The sequence below is a fragment of the Cervus elaphus genome, chromosome 24 (assembly GCF_910594005.1).
Source record: "Cervus elaphus chromosome 24, mCerEla1.1, whole genome shotgun sequence".
Lineage (NCBI taxonomy): Eukaryota > Metazoa > Chordata > Mammalia > Artiodactyla > Cervidae > Cervus > Cervus elaphus.
In genome coordinates this window covers 13,606,972-13,615,504 of record NC_057838.1, presented here as the reverse complement: position 1 = coordinate 13,615,504, position 8,533 = coordinate 13,606,972, and the positions used below count along the sequence as shown (strand labels likewise).

Here is an 8,533-nt window from a genome sequence, read left to right as displayed (position 1 = left end):
CCAGCTCCATTCTTCTTTCTCAAGACTGCTTTGGCTATCCGGGGTCTTTTGTGTTTCCATATGAATCATGACATTTTCTGTTCTAGTTCTGTGAAAAATGCCATTGGTAATTTGATAGGGATTGCATTAAATCTGTAGATTGCATTTGGTAGTATACTCGTTTTGACAATATTGATTCTTCCTACCCAGAAACATGGAATATCTCTCCATTTGTTTATGTTGTCTTTGATTTCCTTCTTTATTGTCTTATAATTTTCTGTGTACAATTCTTTTGTCTCCTTAGGTAAGTTTATCCCTAGATATTTAATTCTTTTTGTTGCAATGGTGAATGAGATTGATCCCTTAATTTCTCTTTCTGATTTTTCATTGTTAGTATATAGAAATGCAAGTGATTTCTGTGTATTGATTTTGTATCCTGCAACTTTGCTAAATTCACTGATTAGCTCTAGTAATTTTCTGATACTATCTTTAGGGTTTTCTGTGTACAGTATCACGTCATCTGCAAACAGTGAGAGCTTTGCTTCTTTTCCTATTTGGATTCCTTTTATTTCTTTTTCTTCTCTGATTGCTGTAGCTAGGACTTCCCAAGCTATATTGAATATTAGTGGTGAAAGTGGACACCCTTGTCTTGTTCCTGATCTCAGCGGGAATGCTTTCAGTTTTTCATCATTGACAATAATGTTTTCTGTAGGCTTATCATATAGGGTCTTTACTGTGTTGAGGTAGGTTCCTTCTATGCCCATTTTTTGAAGAATTTTAAGCATAAATAGGTGCTGAATTTTGTCAAAGGCTTTTTCTGCATCTATTGAGATCATCATATGGTTTTTATCTTTCAATTTGTTAATATGATGTATCACATTGATTGATTTGTGTATATTGAAGAATCATTGCATTCCTGGAATAAACCCAACTTGATCATGGTGTATGAGCTTTTTGATGTGTTACTGAATTCTATTTGCTAAAATTTTGTTGAGGACTTTTGCATCTATGTTCATCAGTGATATTGGCCTGTAGTTTTCTTTTTCTCTGTTGTCTTTGTCTGCTTTTGGTATCAGAGTGATGGTGGTCTCATGGAACAAATTTGGAAGTGCTCCTTCCTCTGCAATTTTTTGGAAGAATTTTAGAAGGATAGGCATTAGCTCTTCTCTGAATGTTTGATAGAATTCTCCTGTGAAGTCATCTGGTCCTAGTCTTTTGTTTCTTTGGAGATTTTTGATCACAGTTTCAATTTCAATGCTTGTAATTGGTTTGTTCATAATTTCTGTTTCTTCCTGGTTCAGTCTTGGAAGATTGAACTTTTCTAAGAATCTGTCCATTTCTTCCAGGTTATCTGTTTTATTGCCATATAGTTGTTCATAATAGTCTCTTATACTCCTTTGTATTTCTGCACTGTCTATTGTAACTTCTCCTTTTTCAATTCTAATTTTGTTGACTTGATTCTTCTCTCTCTTTTTTTGATGAGTCTGGCTAAAGGTGTGTCAATTTTATCTTCTCAAAGAACTGGCTTTTAGTTGTATTAATATTTACTATTGTGTCTTTCATTTCTTTTTCACTTATTTCTGCTCAAATCTTCATGATTTCTTTTCTACTGCTAATTTTGGGGTTTTGTTATTCTTCTTTTTCCAGTTGTTTTAGGTGTAAACTTAGGTTGTCTGTTTTAATGTTTTTCTTGTTTTTTGAAGTAGGATTGTGCTGCTATAAAGTTCCCTCTTAGAACTGCTTTTGCTGCATCCGATAGGTGTTGAGTTATCATGTTTTCATTGGCATATTTTTCTAGAAATTTTTTTATTTCCCTTTTGATTTCTTCAGTAACATTTTGATTATTCAGAAACGTGTTGCTTAGTCTCCATGTGTAGTGTTTCTTATAGTCTTTTTTTTCTTGTAATTGATATCTAGTCTCACAGCATTATGGTCAGAGAAGATGCTTGATTGTGATTTTAATTTCCTTAAATTTACTGAGATTTGACTTGAGAACCAAGACGTGATCTATCCTGGAGAATGTTCCATGTGTGCTTCTTCCATGAGAAGAAGGTGTATTCTTCCTTATTTGGATAGAATGTCCTGAAGATATCAAGGAGATCCAACTCATCATTTAAGACTTGTGTTTCCTTATTAATTTTCTATTTTGATGATCTGTCCTTGGTGTGAGTGAGGTGTTAAAGTCTCCTACTATTATTGTGTTACTGTCAATTTCTCCTTTTATGTCTGTTACTGTTTGTCTTCTGTATTGAGGTGCTCCTATGTTGGGTGCATAGATATTTACAATTGTTACATCTTCCTCATGAATTGATCCCTTGATCATTATGTAGTGTCTTTCCTTATGTCTTGTAATCTTCTTTACATTAAGGCCTACTTTTGCTGATATGAGGATTGCTACTCCAGCTTTCTTTTGCTTCCCATTTGCATGGAATTTTTCCATCCTCTCACTTTCAGTCTATATGTGTCTTGAGGTCTGGAATGGGTTTCTTTAGACAACACATATATGGGTCTTGTTTTTGTATCCATTCAGCCAGTCTGTGTCTTTGGGTTGAAGCATTTAATCCATTTACATTTAAAGTAATTATTGATGTAAAAACTAGACATGGAACAACAGACTGGTTCCAAATAGGAAAAGGAGTACGTCAAGGCTGTATATTGTCACCCTGCTTATGTAACTTATATGCAGAGTACGCTGGGCTGAAGAAATGCTGGGCTGGAAGAAGCACAAACTGGAATCAAGATTGCCGGGAGAAATATCAATAACCTCAGATATGCAGATGACACCACCCTTATGGCAGAAAGTGAAGAGGAACTAAAAAGCCTCTTGATGAAAGTGAAAGAGGAGAGCGAAAAAGTTGGCTTAAAGCTCAACATTCAGAAAACTAAGATCATGGCATCTGGTCCCATCACTTCATGGCAAATAGATGGGGAAACAATGGAATCAGTGTCAGACTATTTTGGGGGGGCTCCAAAATCACTGCTAATGGTGATTGCAGCCATGAAATTAAAAGACGCTTACTCCTTGGGAGGAAAGTTATGACCAACCTAGATAGCATATTAAAAAGCAAAGACATTACTTTGCCAACAAAGGTCCATCTAGTCAAGGCTATGGTTTTTCCAGTGGTCATGTATGGATGTGAGAGTTGGACTGTGAAGAAAGCTGAGTGCCAAAGAATTGATGCTTTTGAACTGTGGTGTTGGAGAAGACTCTTGAGAGTCCCTTGGACTGCAAGGAGATCCAACCAGTCCATCCTAAAGAGATCAGTCCTGAATATTCATTGGAAGGACTGATGCTGAAGCTGAAACTCCAATACATTGGCCACCTCATGCAAAGAATTGACTCACTGGAAAAGATGCTGATGCTGGGAGGGGTTGGGGGCAGGAGGAGAAGGGGACGACAGAGAATGAGATGGCTGGATGGCATCACCAACTCGATGGACATGAGTTTGGGTAAACTCTGGGAGTTGGTAATGGACAGGGAGGCCTGGTGTGCTGCGATTCATGGGGTCACAAAGAGTCGGACACGACTGAGCGACTGAGGTTAGTTCTCTGGTAGTTTACGGTCTTGGAGTCAGTGCTCCCACTCCAAAGGCTCAGGGCTTGATCTCTGGTCAGGAACGAAGATTTCACAAGTGGTTTGTTATGGCATTAAGTGAGGTTAAAGCAAATACCCCAAAATGAGAAAGCAAAAATGAACCCCAGACAAACAGCAGTTACAAAATCAGGCAAATAATAATTAAAATAATGGAATATACATATACACCCATGAGCAAAGTGAAAGCAGTCCAACAGAAATAAAGTACAGTAGACTGACCTGGCGAACAAAGGAAATGAAACATTACGTTGACCAGTTAAGAAAAAAACTAACTTAAGCACAAACTGGAAAACAAAACTAAAGCAAGGTGCCAAGTTGGGAATAAAGCAATGAAAACAAAACTAACAAATATGTTGAGAGGAAAGAAAATAAAGAAAGGAAAAAAAAATAGATATGTAAAGTTAAACAGAGGTAGATGAAGAAGATTTATATACATTAAAGATTAACTGAAACTGGAAAAGAACAGTAGGAAAGGCAAACAAAAGAATAAATGTAGAAAAATACAGTAGATTTTAAAAAATTAAAATTCTAAGAGAAAAGAAAAAAACCAAAAGAATAAAGAAAAAAGTAAAACTCCACAGAACTGCAAAAGCCCAGTGTAGAGGCAGAGGTTTATAACAACATTAGAAAATGTGACTGAATATACACATATACATATACACCCACAAGCAAAATCAAAACAGTCCAACAAAAATAAAGTACAGTAGATTGACCCAGTGAACAAAAGAAACAAAAAAATTATATCTACCAGAACAAAACTAATTAAAGCACAAACTGAAATAGAAAACTAAAGCAAGGTGTCAATTGGGGGATAAAGCAATGAAAATAAAACTAGCAAATATGTTGACAGGAAAGCAGAGAAAGTAAAGAAAGAATAGGTATGCAGAGTTAGAGGTAGATAAAGAAGACTTATGTATGTTAAAGATTAACTTCAAGGGGAAAAGAACAGTAGGGAAAGCAAACAAAGAAATAAATGTAGAAAAAATAATAATAGGTTTAAAAAATTAAAAGAAAAGAAAAGAGGAAACTCCACAGAACTGCAAAAGCCCAACTAAGCGGCAGAGGTTTATGACAACAATAAAAAATATGACTGAGAAAAAAAGCTCAAAAGCTTAGTTGGATTTCTTGCCAATAAAATTGACAACTACAACAGAGGAGGGAAAAAGGAGGAAAAAATCCAACAGCATCTACAGAACAAGTCAAAATAAGAATAATAAATGTTTTTCTTGAGTCACTGCTCTCAGAGTCCTTTCCCTCACTCACCTCCCTAGGATGCCCTCCAACTCTGTGCTGGTCTCTGGACCTGCTGTGGGGGCAGCTCAGATTCGAATCTGGTCCTGCTCCTGTGTGTTCTTGCCTCCAGTGTCCACAGCTATCAGAGCTAGAGCGTTTTCTTTTGTGGGAGCTCTCAATGGCCTTTTATCTATTCCATGGACGCAGGGTCTGCTTAGTTGATCACGTGGTTTTAATCTGCAGCTTGTACAGATGGTCTTTTGGGTCTTCTTCCTTAGCCACACTGCCCCTGGGTTTCAATTGTGGTTTTATTTCCACCTCTCCATGAGAGTCGACCATTGGGGTTTGCTCCTGAGGCTGCCCTGGAGGACTAGGGTCTGCCCCAGTGAGGGCCAGGCGTGGAGGTGGTGCAGCTGCTTGGCTTGCGGGGACCCTGGCGGCGCCAAGTGTGCAGGGACACGGACTGCCTCCGCTGCAGGAGTCATGGCCCTGTCAGTCTTTTTTTGAGCCTCTTGTAGCTGGCGATCAGAAGGCCTCCGTGGCCAGTCTGTCTCCATAGCTCCGCCCCTTCAGGCACTTAGAGGTCCTTCTCTGTTGCTTGGGTGCGTCAGGCAGTTAAAGGGGCAGCCTGGGTGGGGTCCTACTCTGGAGTTCAGGGCATCCGTCACTGAAAGAAGCACGCTGGCTGGTATCCTAGTCTGATTCAGTGCATCAGGCATTTGATGGGCCAGCCTCTCTATTGTTCAGCTGCTGATGCTGGCCTGTGGGAAGAGAGAGACTATGGTGTGACTCAGCAGTATTGCCTTGCTTTCATGGCTGCCTGGCCTTCCTCCACCAGCATTTCCCACCACGATCTCCTTCCTCGCATCCCCTTGATCCATCTGTCTGCAGTCAACAGCAGGCCTTGCCCTGGGATTGCTCCACATTCCCTAAACTCCAGCTCCCAGTGCTGCACTTCCAGGAGATCAGCATTCCTGTCCAGGGTATGTATGGCTGCAGCAAGGACTGTCTGATTCTCATTCCATTTAGGCTGCCACAGATCAGCTGTTTCACCCTCAACCTTAAATGTTTCTCCTGTGACTCAGACAGTTGCCCCACTGTAGGGATCGGACCCCCTGCTTCAATTCCCCTACCCACTGTGGGCAGGTCCAGTCCTACTAACAGTCCTGTTTGTCCCCCTAGTTCCTTCGTCCCTCCGAGTTTTGAGTGGTTCTATATATTCTTTTCCACTGGTCAGGTCCTCCTGTCCACTCTCCGCTGGTGTTCTGCATGCACTTCTGTGTCTGAAGGTGTGTTCCTGATGTATCCGTGGAGAGAGATGTACTCCACGTCCACCTACTCCTCTGCCATCTTTTTCCCTCCTAAATTTTTATTCTCATATCTGCTTTCCTCCTTTGTACCAAGTCATGGTCACCAGACAGGTTACCCTTCAGCCCTCACTGTGCCCAGAGCTGGGCAGCTCTAGTTATAGTCAGGAGTCAAGCTAATTCTGTGGGAAACGTCTTGATGGTTAAGGTGGTAGAACAGTGGGAAAGAAGGTGTTCTGAGCTTGGAAGATCACAGTCTCCCTGCTCCTAAGCTGCAGGTGTCTGCTGTCTGTGTTCTCCATCCTGGGCAGCCACCGCCCACACTCATTCAGAGGTTGTCCATAGTAGGCCAGATGAGCAGGGGTATCTCGACCTGACAGAACTCTCCACGGGAGTTCTAGAATGTGATCATTTCAGGACATCAAGTAGAATTAGGAGCAGCGTCAGTGTCACCCAGACAGATGTCATAGGGGACCAGACTTAGCCCCGCACCATTAACAGCAGGAAGTGATCTCCTAGTCAGGAGACTTGGGCCTGCAGCTGCCCAGCACCTACCAGGAGGATGAAAGAATCCCTTCTGGACACAACAGAAACAAACCTGTTCACTTTTGACCTGGGGCTTCCACAACAGTAGGTTTGAAGCAATGTGTGTATCTATGCGGCTGTATGTGACCATAACCTAAGTTTCACAAAGCATTCCTTTTGTGGGATGCCCTCTGATTTTTAAAAAATTGAGCTTTACCTTTGTAAAATACATGATGTTACAACCCAATAACTTGATTTCGTAATCCACTAGTGGGTCACAATATCTGAAAACACTGTTCTGTTGTATCATATTGTGGGAACTTTGGTAGTTCTTTCCAAATCAGCACTTCACTTTTACCCAGTGTCTCATCTTCCTGTGTTAGTTCTGTCTCTATGATTACATTATCTGCTGATTGTAGAGAGTTCTTGGCATGGAATGGTACAGGCACTTTGGTCAATATGCAGTTCCACATTAAAGCACGCACCCCCTCAGGTATTATTAAAGAGTGGTTGCTGAATTTCTGTTTGTAACTCCATCACAGGGATCTCCCGCCACTTGCCCAAGGAGTCTGCTTCCTTCACCTTGTCTGTTACCATCTGCTGAATTTCCACCTTTGCCTCCTGTTTCTTCTGGGCTTGGTTTGCTCTTTGGGAAACTTTCAGCCTTAATCTGTGCCATATTAAACTTTGCCTTCCCCTCTATACCTTCTCAACCCCTTTTACTTTCTTAGGCATCCTGCCACTGCCTTGCCTCTCAGGCCTTTCCAGTTGGTTTATTTGCGTGAGTAAATGGTTGTGGAGTCTTACACAGTCACTGTTCATGAGCATGATCACGACACACCATCGTGGTGATGACTTGGTCCAAGCAGAGGAGTAGGAAAATCAAGGGGCATCCAAGAAGGTAGCCCTTTGGTGACAAAAGGCTCAGTGTCACTGCAGAGGCAGTGTCTGTGCAAAACACCTTCCTGAAATATTTGCCAAATCCTTTCTTGGCTTCAGCAGACAGTGGCCTGGGCTGAGAGGAGGTGTGACATCCCCAGCACCTTGTTACCTGAGCTTATTTCAAACATGGAGTTGATAATATTTAACTTGCATGTTAAATAAGACAGTTGTGAAGTACAGACCTGGCATCTCGAATGTAAGACATGACCAAAGCGTATAACCTTTGTTCTCGTTTGTGTAAGTTCTCTATTGCTCAGTCGTAAGTCACTGCTGAGTGCGCAGATTGAAACCATTTGTGCTTATTGTCTTACAGTTCCTATAGATCACAAGTCTGGATGCAGCATTGGTGTGTCCTTTGCTCTGGGTATCACAAAGCTGAAACCAAGGGGTGGCTGGGTTGTGCTCTCTTTGGAGCTTGGGTCCTCTTGTAAATTCATTCAGTTGTTGACAGGGTTCATATTGTAGGACTGAAGTCCCAGTTTCCTTGCTGGTCGGCTGGGGGTCGCATTCAACTCTTGGAGACCACCCTTAGTCCTAGCTCTCTTTTTCAAAGCCACAGAGGGCCCCCTGGTCTGCTACTGCTGTCTTATATAACATACCACCTTATGTAATGTTTCATAATCATGGGAGTGACCATCCCATCATAGTCACAGGACCTGCCACACTCAGGGGAGGAGGTCATGCAGTCCGTGCACTCTAGGGGGGGGCGGCATCTTGGGGCTGTCTTTGAACTCTCTCTACCACATCATCACATTTATCTTCGGATCTAACTTAGTTGCTCAGGACTCTTGTCTTTGCAAATTTGTGGTCAGAAACAGTCCCATCTCTTTGTGTTTACTATTAGTTGTCTGAACTCCACATACTCTGGAAGGCAGAAGCCCTTTATCTCCCTTGAGTGCGCCACCCTACACACACACACACATATACACACACACCCATACACACACACCAC

At 41.6% G+C, this 8,533-nt stretch overlaps 1 protein-coding gene across 2 annotated transcripts in view; it reads left to right on the top strand.

Moving 5' to 3' along the window:
* The window catches only part of VOPP1 (VOPP1 WW domain binding protein), a 146,931-nt gene that overhangs the window by 107,613 nt on the left and 30,785 nt on the right, over positions 1 to 8,533 (top strand). The gene's annotated exons all lie outside the window — the stretch shown is intronic.